This window comes from Mycteria americana, chromosome 3, assembly GCF_035582795.1.
Source record: "Mycteria americana isolate JAX WOST 10 ecotype Jacksonville Zoo and Gardens chromosome 3, USCA_MyAme_1.0, whole genome shotgun sequence".
In the NCBI taxonomy this organism is placed as follows: Eukaryota; Metazoa; Chordata; class Aves; order Ciconiiformes; family Ciconiidae; genus Mycteria; species Mycteria americana.
In genome coordinates this window covers 6644183-6659491 of record NC_134367.1, presented here as the reverse complement: position 1 = coordinate 6659491, position 15309 = coordinate 6644183, and positions in this window count along the sequence as shown.

Here is a 15309-nt window from a genome sequence, read left to right as displayed (position 1 = left end):
CTGATTAATGCCTGCTCCTGCAAAAGTTTATGAATATATTTAGCCCCATTCCCAAAGACAACATTTGCAGGATCTCAATTAGAACAGCTAAAAGCGCACTAATATAAGTGCAAGTGAATACCTTGCACTTACGGTGTGAAAGCAGACACAAGAAATGCCATTTTAAACAGCACACTCAGAAAAGAGATCAAAACATCCCTTGGTTTAATATCTTCTGGGGCCAGGAGGCACGATTCAGATCACCTAGACTGACTCTCTGCGTAATGCCAACCACAAAACCTCACTGTGCGATTCTCACATTAGGTCCATCAGACTCTGATCCAGCCAGATCCTGCCATCCGTTTCCATAGCATAAGGTTTGGTGGGGGTTTTTTTGATACATCGATTTCACCCTCTGATAGCACTTGGCAGTGGCTGAGCTCAAATTTATTAAGTCAAACCATTTCCCAATTAAGTGGCAGACCTTACCATATCATTGGTCTTAATCAGTTCCCACACAACAAAACCCATTAAATAAAACATCCCAGCTGAAAGCTTTGGAAATGAGTTTCATTCTCCGTCACCTCCAACAGAGTTTGGGAAACTAAGGCTCAGAGACTGGCTGTTACCATCGGGTGGTCAGGTATTCCAGGATTTAGTAGATCTGCTGTATTTCCTAACCTTCAAGATCTGGTGGAAATGGTTGCCTTCCCCCCCACCCCCCCACCCCCGCCAGATGTCTTAGAGGGATGTTTTCCTAAAAGGCTGGAAGTCTCACTTGGAGAGATGTGTTAGGTTTTTATCGAAGAGTCACCAGCTTGTCACTTGTCATGTATATTTTAGTCTTTAATATTACTAGGTTATCTCCTCAACACAGCTGACGTGCATCATCTGCAACTATGAGACGTTACAGTCTTCTGCATCATCACTTACAGGGCCAGGAAAATTTTCTCCATATCAGATTTGCCCATGAATTTGGGTGTTGTTATTTTAACTGTTGCAAACAGTGGATATTACTGGAACAGAATTCATAGCATTTCCCCAGTTCACCACTCTTAACACTATGAATACTTTCATTTCTTAAGAATGGGATTAATAAAGTTTCTAAGAATGAGCATTGTGATTCTATGGAAATATTGCTAGTTTTCCAGTAAGTTTATGTCTCTGTGAGAGACACTATAAATATGAAGAGACTCATTATCTTTAATTCAAGCTCATCTTTTTAGTGTTAATTCTTTTTTTTTTTCCTTAGTCAAAAGTAAAGCAAATGTTAATATCCTCTACCTCCAGATAGGAAGCAGATGCAAGAGATCTTAGCTGTTCTTCCCAAGGCCTGTTATGAGTTTTGGCTCAAATGTCAACATGAGTCAACATTTTACTTTTAGTGACAGGTTGGTTCAGTTTCCTATTTAGTATTGGTTGAAACACTGCAAATCCCCCTTAGAGACAAAACACTGACTCCTTAACAGAAAATTGTTCTAAAAGCCTTAGTGAAAGTTTCTGAAGTATTTTGTGCGTTTTCTCTCCATTTTCTTGAAATTGCAGTGAGAAGGAATTTTATCATCAAAGTGAGCAGAACTGGCAAGGCATGAATGAACACAAACCAAAGAGGCTCCCGATCGCGTCTGTCTTTGATGAGATCCATACACTGCACCTATGTGCTCCGTCTGCGGGGAGATCCCAGCTGTCATGTTTGTGTTTCATCTGCAAATTTCAATTCCCCTCCAGACCTTGAAGAAGTGACTAGAACTTGCCCGGACTTCATACAGTTCATTGGGTCACTTTTATGAATTCCTTCAATCTTTTCTTTTTTGCTAAGGGTTATTTTTTGCTTCCTAGCTGGCCGTGTCAGCAGCCGTTGGGTTGTAGGAGGACTGACTTTCGCACAGAAACTTGAACAGCAGGGCACCCTGGGCCCTTGCCATTCAAGCTAGGTAGATACAACTCTTCTGTGAAAAAATCTTGAAGCTTTGCAAAAAATACAAGCAAACAGTTAGGAAGTTTTCCCGAGGAATAGCAAAGTGCAGGTTCCAATCCTGGCTGTGAAGTGGGCAGAGCATGGATTTCAACATGACTTTTGCACAACTGAAGCAGTAGCTGTGAGCACTGGACAGACATAAGTTGCCCTCCCTTAATTGTCATCAAAAGGGACACACATTTGCAAAGCACTTCCATTTTTGCATAGACAGCATTTGCTGATGGAAAAGATACTTGTTGAAAATCTTGGTTGATCAATCAAATTCTTGACATAACCTCTGCTTGGCAGTGGGGCAAGGAGTGACCCCCTTAATTCAGCCTACATTGTGCCTGTCCCACCTGAATTAAGGTGGTACCAACTCCAGGTATTAGGTCCGGGTACCAAACACATAACATACCAGCAACAGGCTCTAGCAACACCCAACTGGACCATTATAACCTTGCTTAGATCTTCACGTTTACATGGCACTGTGTAGTTAAAACTGAGGGGCAGAAAGACGTAGACTATCATCAAGTGGACTTCAAGTGTATGAACACCACAACAACACAAATTAACCTCAGATATAAGCTAAAGCGAGCGAATTCCCTCTGCCCACTCTTCTCCTGAGCTAGATTTCATTATCTGTCAAGACCCTGATGCCAAAGGCAAAGTTTTGCGTATCTGCCTCTGCTATCTTGTTTCACTTTCCACTCCCTCCAAATGAGTACCAAATTCTGAACCCTGCTGTTCTTAATTCAGGCATACTTGGGGGCTTCTTTCTTTTTCATTTGTTCCAAAAAGACCTGGCAAACGGCATTGAAGAATTATTTGACTTTGACTTTGACTTCCACAGTCTGCCTTTCCCGCCCACAGGTGGCAATAGGGAAGGGGATTTTGTGAGGCTGCGTCACTGAGGCCAACCTGAGCTGAGGATACTCTGTTAACGTCAATGGGGAAGGAGAGACAACTGTGCCAAGTGCCCTTTCAGTCACTGCAGGGTGCTCCTGGAAAAGACTCTGACATCATTTGCCTGCCTGAAGTGCTCAAAGCTTCAATGAGTCTGAGATCAGACGCAGGCTTAAAAGAAAAGAGAAATCATTTTCCTTCTAGCTGTCAAAATCCATATAAACGATCAGGTTGCAGGAAAAGGATCCTGTTACTCTGCTGAATTTGATCACCCCTTCTTATGCTTTTTCCAAAACTCCAAGCTTTAAGTGAATTCTCTTCCCTGGGTTTAAAAACAAAGCAAAGCAGAAAGCTGGACACACACGTGACATGGGGCAATCTTTTCACAAAATACTACAAGGAGCATGGTGTACTATATCACATAGGCACTGAAACCATCACATCAATACCCAGACTTTGCCAACAGGATGGCAAGAACTTAATTTTGAACTCTAATCTCTAATCTAATGTGATCACAACAAAGAGCAGACGGGTGAACGCACTGAATTTTTTTGCCTTCACTATATATTTAGGAGGTTGTCTACACAGGGAAGCTGCTATGAAGTAAACTTAGGTGTGAGTTTACAGCACACACTTTCTTTTCCACCGCCATCTCATCCAGACACACATTCTACAAGTAGGCGTGAAGTAGGTTGTTTTACTGTACTTTGGGGCATTGGGAAGAGATTTTCAAATCCCCAAAGGCTTTGAACAGCCATATTAGTTGGCCATGTGAACTGCCTAAGAGTTAGGCACCTCACTGCTATTTATGCCAATGAAAATCTGTTCCAAAATCTCTGCTCCGTCCCTGCCTGATTTAGTGCTTTTTGAAGACAAGGGAAACATGGGATAAATGGAATAAATAACATAGGACTGCAGTAAAGACTATACTGGGATTAGAAACTTGACATGCTTATCCTATATGAATAAGAATCAGATTTGCCATTGAACTGGCTGTGATGAAAATGCAAGAAAGCTTTTGAGAATATTTGGAAGCTTTTCCCTTACTAATATATAGAAAGCAGATACTGATTCCTAAATAATTACTGAGACAAGAGGTATGTTTCAACTGGAAAGCACAAAGCATCTGACTGCAAATATGATACATGGGAAGAATGACTCACATACAAAAGGGGTTGATTCAAAATGGAATTATTTACTCTTGAAAAATGTCTGTTTATGGGGTGACTTGAATGAAATATTGAAACTGAGGATTATAATACATTTACACCAAGCAGGAGTTTCAAGGACAGATGTTTGAAGGAAGAGGGAACATATTACGTAGGGGAGGGAAAGCGTTGTATTACTGCTAGAACATGGACTTGACGTCCAGAAAACAAATCATGATTCTGTTCGCTAAGGCTTTGCACTGCTAAGACTGTATGTATCTGTCTTTTGGGTAAAAAGATTTTTTGCTATACCTCAATTTTCCACTCTACCAGGTCAGAAATATAATTCTTCTCTGGTTTTTAGGGTTATTGTGAAGATTAATCCATTGATTTCTGTAAGCACATCCTGAATTCCTCAGATGATGTCAGCGTAAGAATTGAAGGAGGCATTGTTTTAGGGAAAGAATAAATAGCCAGGAAGGATTTTGGTTCAAAGGAGCTGGAGGCAAATAGTATGTGCATCCTTAAGCAAAATTTAGATGACTTCACTGCTGATGATAAGGGAGTATTCAACAGTTTTACTCTTGAGAGCAATCAATATGTTAGAGGAAGACAGCACTTTTTTTATTAACCAGAAAACTCTGCTGGGTCAGTGTTAGAAATGACAGTTAATTTTTTAAGCATTTACATTTTTTAAAAAAACAGGTTGCCCTTCTCTAGTGTAAAATGTTCAAAGATGAGCAAATTATAGAGATGACAGGATCAGCACCGAGATACTGCAGGCCCAAAGCCCCTAGCTCCTGGTCCTGGTCCTACACAGCCTTGTATCCAGCTTAAATACACACTTTCTGTATGACTTACAGTGGAAAATAGCTTTCAAAGTCATCTTTTCCTTCTTACAGTTGGTGGACAAGGTATTTAATTTACGGCAAAGGTTTCACAAAAGGATAAGCCTTAAGAGGCAATACAGAAGCTAAAGGCAATGGGTCTGAGATGATGTTTCTTATTTTAAATTACAGCATCTTTCATCTCTGACTATTGTTGGATGTCATTCTCCTTCTCAATCCCCCTTGTATATGTTAAAGTATTAAACTAATCAAAATAGTAAATATTAATAAATCACAGGGCCTGCCATATCTTAAAGGGATTCAGCACTAGGGAAAAATTTATTTCTGTGATAAAATATTGCATGGCTAGCAAAAGCATTACAGAGCAACTTTAACTTCCTCCAGAGCATTCATTTAGGTCTACTTTGGAGAGACAGTAGCACACGTAGCGATCACTGCTGTAAACCATGTCTCTCAGCTTCTAGTTGGGGTTTCAGCTGCACGGGTATTATGTAGGTAGGTTCATCCCACCTAAGTGACGTGTTGTATAAAGGTATTGTCCTTCAATGCTTCCTATGTCATCAGTAAAAGAGACATAATCTGTTGCCTTTATTAGGGAGCCTAATCTAACCACCTACATACCTTACCTTTGCAGGCTTTAGAGTCAGGTGAGATGTCTGGACCCATGTGCATTGGTTTAATGAAACTCTTACAAAGCCGTATCTATTCTTATAGGGCCTGATCTAGTGACCAATAAAGTCAGTGCAAAATACCTACGCTGACTTAAAAGAACAATCAAAAAGCCAGCAGTACCTACAGCTAATACCTAAGGCAAAACCAGGGCCATCAAAGTGGTGGTTATGAAAAATTGAGATTCATCACCTCTATGGTCTAAGGAGCTACTCTAGGTGAGGTACATTTTGGGGTAGTACGTTCTGAAGGATTTATTTCTTTTGAAATGTTGTTTCAGTGCTTTCTGCTCTTTCCTGAAGGATATAGGGGATTCCTGCAACATGCTGTGAGAACAGCCAAGGAAGATTTTGGTTTATCCTGCTGTCTTGTGGTACATGTCCCAAAGATGAGGCTTTTCAATCCAAAACTGTATATGGAAAAAGTTCTGCAAATGTGGGGAAAAAAATCACCCTCGTCTTTATTTTTTGAGATGATGTGTCATAGTCTTTCTAGTTAAAGTGCTTTCACTAGCAATCTGCTAAGGAAAATATGAAATTGGAATATTAAAAAGTGGAAATTAGACATTTGCCTTTTTAGATACATAATAAACAGTCAAACTTAATTAGTTTCAAAATAAATGCTAAGTATAATCTGCCCTTACTGCATCCAAAATGAAAAGAAACCACGGAAAAGGTCGGCAGAGCAATGTGTTTGGCATCCGCTCTGCTTCTTGGAGTCACTCTTCATAACTGTTCAGGGCAGGATTTTCTATGACATCTCTTTTTGTTTGCACAGTAATCAGTCACCCAAATATGCAATCAGTCCTCAAGAAAAGAGGAATTTCATTTATGCTGTGAACTCCACATCACATGGAGAAGGACCATATTCAGTTTATCCAAGGAACATGGTTAGATACCAATGTTAAGCTAAGTCATATATATATATATATATCTCCAGTGTGAAAGTCATGTCCTGTTTAATATTATAAAAGTGCATAGCCTTTTGCATTCTGTACTTCTGCCAAGGTCTACAAAAAACCTAGGGTACTACGCCTACAGATAGACCATGGCTTTGTCCTGGCTTGTGGCCTGCATCTTCTGTCTTTGTACTTATTATATTGACTTTGTTGCTATAGTACAATAAAATATTACGATATTCTCTATTGTAATACTGTTGAGTTCCATTTTCAAGAAGGAAAACTGAAGAACTAAGCAATGTAGCCTAAGACACGAACAGTATTATGAAGGAGCTAAAGCTAACCCATTCTGCTGCAACTGGAATTTTTTAATGGAAAAACTATCTTAAAGTGGAAAGAAATACAGCAGTCCTTAGTCTTTATATAAAATTATTATTCAGGATAGTGGGGATTTTAAGGAATAAGGATAGGCTTCTGCTATTCTCCTCATGTTATTTTATAGCCTACCTGATGTCTTACTGTCCCAAGAATAAGGAACTACATAATATGGCTATATGAATGCCTGCATAGAAGAAATCTTTGAATCAAAGGTACTTAGAAGAACAATACAGAGTATAAGCAATTAAAAATCAAGGAAGATTATTGTGGAAAATGGGGTATTTTAATCAAAGTCACACATTAGTAGTAGAAATAAGGATGTTCTTGCTCTGCTCCATACATATAGTGCTCTAGTTAACATGCTACACCCTCTCCCCCACTCAAAATTGTAAAAGAAAAGATGGAAGGAGCCTTGAAAGGTCATCTAGCCTACTGTGGGAAACCAACCTTAGGTAAGTGATAGCTACAGTATTCCGAACAAATGCTTGTTTTACCTGTTCTTAAACACCTCCTGTGCTGGAGATTCCACAGCCTTGCAAAGCAATCCATCTCAGTACTTAATTACATTTATGTTTACATTTTTCCCCACAGGCTATCCTAAATCTTTCTCGTTGCAATTCAAACCTATTACTTCTTGTTTTACCTGCACTAGACGTGAGGATAGTTTACTCCCTCCCTCTTTACTGCTAATTTCCCATAGCTGAAGACCATTATCGCATCTCCCTGCAATCTTTTTTAAAGAAGAGACTAAATAATCCGAATTCCTTCAACTTGCAGGTCATGTTTTCTAGATTTCTTACCATTCTTGTTCAACTTTTGTGTGTCTTCTGCCGTTGGCCTACATATTTCTCAAATTGAACGCACTAAGTCAATTTCAATTTAGCCAAACCAAGTAGAGCAGAAGGATTACATCACATGTTTTATTAATAAATTTCCCTATTGTTTTGTCAATATTTATTTTGACATCTTATTTTTTGACAAAATAGCATCTTATTTTTTACCAGCCACTTCTTTATTTTGTGAAAATTAGTTTAATTCTGTTCTGGTCCCTGAATATACTTTCAGAATTCACTTTTGGATGCCTGCATAATTCATGATCCATGTATTTAATGAGCTTGCTCTCTCCTCTATCACAAATTCATTCATGAAGGCATTGACTATTACCACAGAAGACTACTACAAAACTCTGCTCATGACATATTTCCTGGTAGAGAGTGTAGTATTGGCAACCATTAGTTTCTCAGCCATTTTTTTCTTCCATGTATTATTACTTTGACTTGCTCCTAAGAATGCTGTTTAAAACGATATCAAAAGCTTATTAGAAGCAAGATAAAACATCTATGCTTCTCCTTTATCCAAAAGGTCTGTTGCTGTGCCAGAAAAAGAGTTTAGTTTGGTTTGGCAAGATTTCTTCTAAAAAAATCCACAACAGCAATTTTTCCTCTTGTGCTGTTTTGCAGGCACTGTAATTCTCACTTATCAGCTCTGGACCATAGAGTCACCTGGCTTTAGGATTTTGATGGGAGACCTAAACAGCTTGATTTGCGGAACAAGTTCCTTGCTTTCTTTGCTTCCTGCCCCCCAAACTTGTTTCTTTGCTTATTCTTGGTTTTTTGCTTCCTGCCCCCCAAACTATCCACCTTGACTGTAATAGTGTAAGCAGACTGGAATCCTGTTATACATTTCCATATTTGTCTAAAGATGACGATATGGTTGTTGTTTCAATACCAACTGCAGCCCAACCTTTGGCTCCCAAATGCAGGATTAAAAAAAAAAATAATTTTTTTTTAAAGTGTTTTCTGCTTTTCAGCTAGACCTCAGTTATGAAGGGTTGGAAGTAGCAGCTGTGCTACTGTTACCCCAGCAGCTGACCTGGATTATGCATCAGGTTGGGTGCTGCTAACAAGGGGGCTACTGTGCCTGCTCCCACCCCAGGAGCACCAGCTGTGGGGCTTTCTGCACCGGCCTCTGTAGACAGATCTGCAGTTGCTCAGCTGGACATGAGCCAGCTCTGCAGCTTTGTTAGTGCAGTGCTGTGCCTAAACAGATCTGTAAGTCCTGCTGAAAGCGCTGGGCTGCTTTGAGTGAGCTGCTTGCCGCTTTTGGATCAGAGCTGCTTCATCTGCAGCCATGCTGTAGTCCAGATGATGTGAGTGCAGGTCTGCAGTCTGTGAAAGGCCATGCTAACAAATTCACTTTGTAATGCGTACTCAAGCACTGGCTGCACCTTCTTTTTGGAGAAAAAGAATCTGTATCCGTTATTTCAGTATATTTAACAGGACTATTTAAAGCACTTTTCAAATGTTATTCCTTCATGTCCCTAAATGTCCTTTTAGGCAACCAACCAAGTGCTACTATCTTTTTTTTTTTTTACTAGTAGATGAAGAGAGTGAGGGGAAATGTGTCTTATATTGAAGAGTGGTTTCCAGTCCTGGTCTCTGGTCACTGGCCCTACAACATGCAACTGGTGGATCGTGGGAGAGATTCAGCTATTGGGATACTCCTATGTGGTTGCCAGGAGAATGAGAAAGCAGAGGAAGACAGCTCAACTAGCCTGCAGATACGTGCAAATTGGGATATCCTTGGATTTGACGTTTATTTAATGAACACACCCTAAAAGTCCATGTTACCCACCACAAACCCAGCACAATAAGCCACTGGTTTCCAAATGTCTTGACCCAAAATCCCCAAAGAGCCACCAGATACTTATCACATACTCTAGAAAGCAGAAAGTACTCTCCAAAAGTCATTAGGAGGTGGAGAAGCCAATGGCTCCCAGATGTCCCATTGCTTCCCTGAAGAATAACCTCAGCTGGGTGCTCAGCTGGCTCTGGGGTTACCCAACAGAGTTGGCTTCAGCTCACCTGCTTCTCCTCAGATCACTATTTTTGGGTCTCTAGGCATCAGTGTAGCAAGGCAGCTGCCTGCCATAGGCAAGGTAGAGGATCCACGCCTGGAGAGCTGGCAAATTGTATGTAATTCAGGAGGCTACATTGCCACCAAGACAATGTACAGTATGTCCCTTGGCTCAGCATCATTTCTGAAAGTAACTTCCAGTCTTTGTATTTCTCATTCCCAAGTAATATTTTGCTGCTTGACTTGCCACCAAAGCCCAGGAATGGGAGGGTAAGAGACTTCTGTCTGCCATGTAATGGCTAAAGAAGTGGGTCTGCCTTAAACTCCTTATTATTAACCCTGGGACACCTCCTGTTTAATTCTCAGAATGTAAAAAACAGAGAAGATTTAGTTCACAGTACATTTGCAAAAAAGCTCAGACTATACAAATAAGCATCTTGCAGCAACTGCAAGTAGAAGCAAGTTCCAGAAAGGGAAAAAATAGTCTGATGCATGTCATCTTGTGGTTTTTTGCTAGATTAATGAAAAGCCCACACAGCATAATTATGTTTACAATAAGCTTACAGGAGTTTTCCCACAAGGTAGAGGAGAGTCATAGAAGGATCAGGTTAAACCAATTATTTAACCTTTACAGAGCTAAACTTGCAAGTGTTTCAGAGGGAGAGAAAATGGACTATTTTATTGGTTGCTTATGACCATGTATTAAAATAGTGGTCTCCTTTTTTAATCCATCACATTGCAAGAGCATATACTGGCAGATCCAATTCAGATGACCGGGAAACAAATTGTTGGATGCCTAGATGACTTAAATATTCCACTGCTAGCACAAGTTTGCTTTTAAGTACCATGAATGAGTCTCCTCGCAAATAACCTAGCATGTCTGGTAAGGCTTTTCACAGAACATGGCATCCAGATTGAGGGGTTTTAATGATAGAGTGAACAAATAAATCATCGAGCTTGACTGGGAGTTGTTGCATTCACTAAAGTCAAGATTTCCTTTTCTGGAGCTGGTCTTCTGGGCTTGAAACAAGTGGGCAATGGTGGAAAGCACTGAAAAGAAAACAATATAGTATCATTTATCAGGCCTTTTGCAATGTCAGCTCTCCATTGTTCTTGCTTAAAAAAATTACATACTTCTTGGCTTTCCTAATTCATTAGAGAGACATGCAGTTGTTCTGGTTTAGACATTAGCATTTGTTTTGTTTATTCCAGTTCCAGTGGGCAAAAATCAAGTAAACCTGATTAATTCAATGGTCTACCTACAATTTTTCCAAAGGATATGGCAAGCTATGATGGAGTAGAGCTTGAGAAACACAGATATAACACCCTAGGGGCTATATTCTATGGATGATGTTGACAGAGCATCTGTCTAAATGATCTTCCAGCTAGTACTGGGCAAAATCCTTTTTTTTTTTGTTTTGCTGACAATTTGAAAATGTGGGGGGGAAAACCCATTACTGCTGAAAATTCAAACACTTTGGCAAACTGCATCTTGGGGAAAATATTCAGAACACCTCATGTGTTTAATCTGGATTTGAGAGCTTCTTATTTTTCACTGAGATAAAAAAAAGAGATTTTGTAACAAGTTGTCATTTCTGTCAAAAAATACTGAACGATTTCATTAAAAAATGCTGTCTAAACCCCACCCAATTACCAGTTATAAAAGCTGCAGCCAACACCAGGCTTTACACATCAAACAATAATTAGCTGGCATATGAGAAGAAATTAAAAAAATATCCAGATGGTCCACCTGGGGCTCTCCAGCTACTTGCTCCAAAGCCGTTCACGTGTGACTCCCATGCTGGCACCGCACACAGGCTGGGACCCACTGGGAAAGCCACCCCTTTAGCTGCTGAGGAAGCCGTCCAGCACGGGCATCCCAGCTTGTGCTAGGACTGAGCACCATGTTCAGAAATGAGTAATAGGACCCCACAGGGAGATGTTAACCTTTTCCACCTGTGAATGCCTCCCGGCACTCCTCTGCTCCCTGTTCTATCTGCTTTGCGTAGGGCAGGTCTCATTTGTATGGTGATTTTGGCAAGTAGCTCACGGGGTCAGGGAGGTGCACTGCCTGGGTGTGCATGGACTGATCCTTCCTCTGTGTCCTACAGCAGGTGACATTTGCTCTTTAGAAGGAATCCTAGTGGCAGCAACAAACAATAAATTAGTTCCTGACCTACGATAGAACTATCTGGCCAAGAGACAGTTCAGTCTTGTCCTGGTTTCGGCTAGGATAGAGTTAATTTTCTTTCTAGTAGCTGATATAATGCTGTGTTTTGGATTTAGTATGACAATAATGTTGATAACAGACTGATGTTTTAGCTGTTGCTAAGTAATGCCTACACTAGTCAAGGACTTTTCAGCTTCCTATGCTCTGCCAAGTGCACAAGAAGCTGGGAGGGGGCACAGCCAAACTGGCCAAAGGGCTATTCCATACCATATGGCGTCATGCTCAGTATAGAAACTGGGGGGAGTTGGCCGGGCAGCAGTGATCACTGCTTGGGGATCTGGGCCAGTCACAACGGGCTTAGTCTCCACTCTCCATTAAACATGCAGGCATGAAGCTGTACATCAAACAGTACTCAAATTCCTCATTGGCTTTTGCACAACTTCGATGAGATAATGCACTTCAAGAGCAAGGTCAAACATTTTCAGTCACGGGCTTTCCAGTTCAGCAACTCAGTTCCTATTTGGGTAGCAAAGATGTACAATTTTCCAGTTGTGCTAGTCAAACATGAGGGGTTTGTAATCTTTTCACACCTCTGAAAATTAGGCCAATTATCTAGATACCATAAGGGAATTGGCTGACTCAAGGTCTCATCCAGGAGAGGGAGTGGGAATAGATGGAGTAATGATCTGAGGTTTATCATTGCATATATTCCACTCACCATTTTAACCATAGCTACCAAAGTACTACAAAGTCAAGCAGAGATACTAAGCCACCTGATAAACAGATCACATTTTCTGATTCACCTGCATTGCTGCAAGCAAACTGTAACAAAGCATAGGCAAAAGGTAATTTCTTGTGACATGTCATCTCTAAGATTATGTCCTGGCTCCAAGTGAAAGAAAAACATATAAACATCCTCTGTCACAATAACTTTCAAGATTGCCCAACAAATACTATTAAAACACTCTAATTTGCAGTTCATTGTGACTTTCCCAAGATTCTGTGTTGGGACTGAAATTTTCCATTTTGGTTGCTAGTTTATAACCGTTTTTTTTTTCCTTTTTTTTTTTTTGGGGGGGGGGGGGAATTGAGGGTGAAATGGTTTGCCATTTCCAAGAAGAAGGCTAAATTAATTTTTGGTGTTAAATTCTGGAGACATTTCCTTTGATTTCTAATGGGAAAATCAAATTTTACAGCTGGCTGTCTGCTATGGATGGGATGAGTCTTTTGCATTCCCTGTGGGAATCTGCCCAGAACTGGCGAAGTTTCAGGCTTTTGAAAAACCACAATTCACACAGTTTTAAGATATTAGGCAACCTCCCCAAAGCTTTCCTCTGCCCAATTATTCTGTTACCTCAAGTGGCAAAAGTCCGAGAAGGTGAAATAGAGGCTCCAGCCCTTCTGATGACCTGTGTGGGTGCCAGGACCATAACTCCTGTGGGGAAGTCTACTTTTTCAGGCTGCTTTCTTAAAAACCCAGGAAACGAAACAAAAAATGTTAACTGCAGGAAGATGCAAAAGTTAGGAATCACCCAATTTAAGAGTGCTTGTGCAACTTCAATTTGGCTTCTTGTGTCTAAGTGATGTTCATGCAGATTTTAATGACTTGATGACTTCCTACATTTCCCACTGACCCCTGCCTCATTCAATGCAATGAGGCTCTGCTTTGAGAACTGACATTTTGAATGAAGGACACATATTCTCAGTACTCCTATCTCAGTGCTTTCACAGCCTGGAAAGGGTAAGAAAATAATAGAAAATGAAGGTTGCTGGAAAAGAAAGGATGGTCCCTTGATTAAATTAGTTGAGTTGGATTCACTTTTATCCTGGTGTCTGTTAAGCCCATCTCGTCACTTGAAACCAAACTTTTCCCACAAGTCATTAACTGTGCATTTCTTTTCTAGATATCTGATAAGATCATAGATTCTGAATTGCAGGCACACCGATTATTCCTGACTGCAGCCAAACTCAGTGTGCAAGATCAGGTCATGTGTCTCATACCATGGCCCCCTAGATCTCACTTTTCATCAGTCTCCCTGTGCCTTGGTTCTCCAACAGACCAACAGGGATGACAGCACCCCCTCCTCTCCGTTTTGGGAAGACTGATGATTGAACATTTGTGAAGCCCTCGGATCCTGCGGTGGTGAACCCCACAGGAGAAGCCACAAGGAAATTAATAATTCTGTCTTCAGAATGAGATTTGTACAGTAAATAAGGCCTGGGGTCACACTTCAGATAATAAGCAGAGAACAAAATATTGAATTAGGAGAGCACCATCCATTCTGAATGAGGTGGTGGAAAATATACTAGGTGTTCGTTTAATTAAAGACTTATATAATTCATACACACAAGGGAAATGATTTAAGGTTCATTTTTGAGTCAAGAATTGATTTGCAACCTTAATAATGTTCTTTTAAAACAGTGTGTGGGTGGCATGTATGTTTGTTATAGCCTGCCAGCCAGGTAATTCAGGGAAAGAGGGAAGCTTTGAGCTTTCAGCCCCTGGTCATTTCTTATGGATAATTCACTACCTGCACATCCTTCCTGGAAGCTGCTACATGTATGTTACTGATGGCTTATAAAAACAAAACAAAACCAGAAAGATGTAATGCAATATTTATTTAAAATCCCTGTTTTGGGAAATCATTGAATCATGTCTGTCTTGAGGCATTGTGGTTCCTTTTCTAAATACCTCTTACTGAAGATATTTCACCGTAAAACAACCAGTCTTAGGGCTGCCCGTTCCACGGCCAGGGAAGAATTGTTTGAAAGGCAACTCTCAGCCTTTCAAAATTAGAAATTCTTTGTTAAAACACCCTCTATTTTCTTTAAGATCAAAACCCAAACCTTGTTTGAGAACATGGGTTATTATTTCAAGGGATTTTAAAAATCTGTCCTGAGTAGACCAATGTGGATCACTGGGTTTTTACCTATGAGGGTGGTTTTTTTTTAATTATGACAGCGGGCACCTGGAGTCTGTCAGGGCTTTTGCCTGAACTCAGCTGCATCCTTCACACCGATCCCACTTCCAGCGTCAGACATGGTCCGACACTATGGAAACAGAAAATCGATGCTGCACTGTGAAGCTGGCACACAGGGAAGATTTCCTGGCTAGAAATGGCTGGGTCCCAGTCTGGGGAGACTTGTAGGGGCCTGGGACTGTGACACTGAGCAGAAAGCTCAGGAATTAACCATCGGGGACATTTGGGGACAGGGCTGAAGAAAGCAGAGGAGGAAACTCTGACTGAAGTGTTACTGTGCCGCACAGGTGTGTCATGGGGGGGAAGGGTCAGACACAAGTGACCAGAATGGGGCTGCTTAAAATGAGCGAATTTGGCCAATATCTAATAACATGGGTCTCTGGCTACAATTTGCCCTGTATCATACACATAGTGCCAAGCCACTATGGGGGTAGAGACAGACGGGTGGGGGAGCTGAGGTCTTAGGGGTGCAACAAAGAAGTGGATATTGTTGTTCCCAAATCTTGTAATGAACTGTGC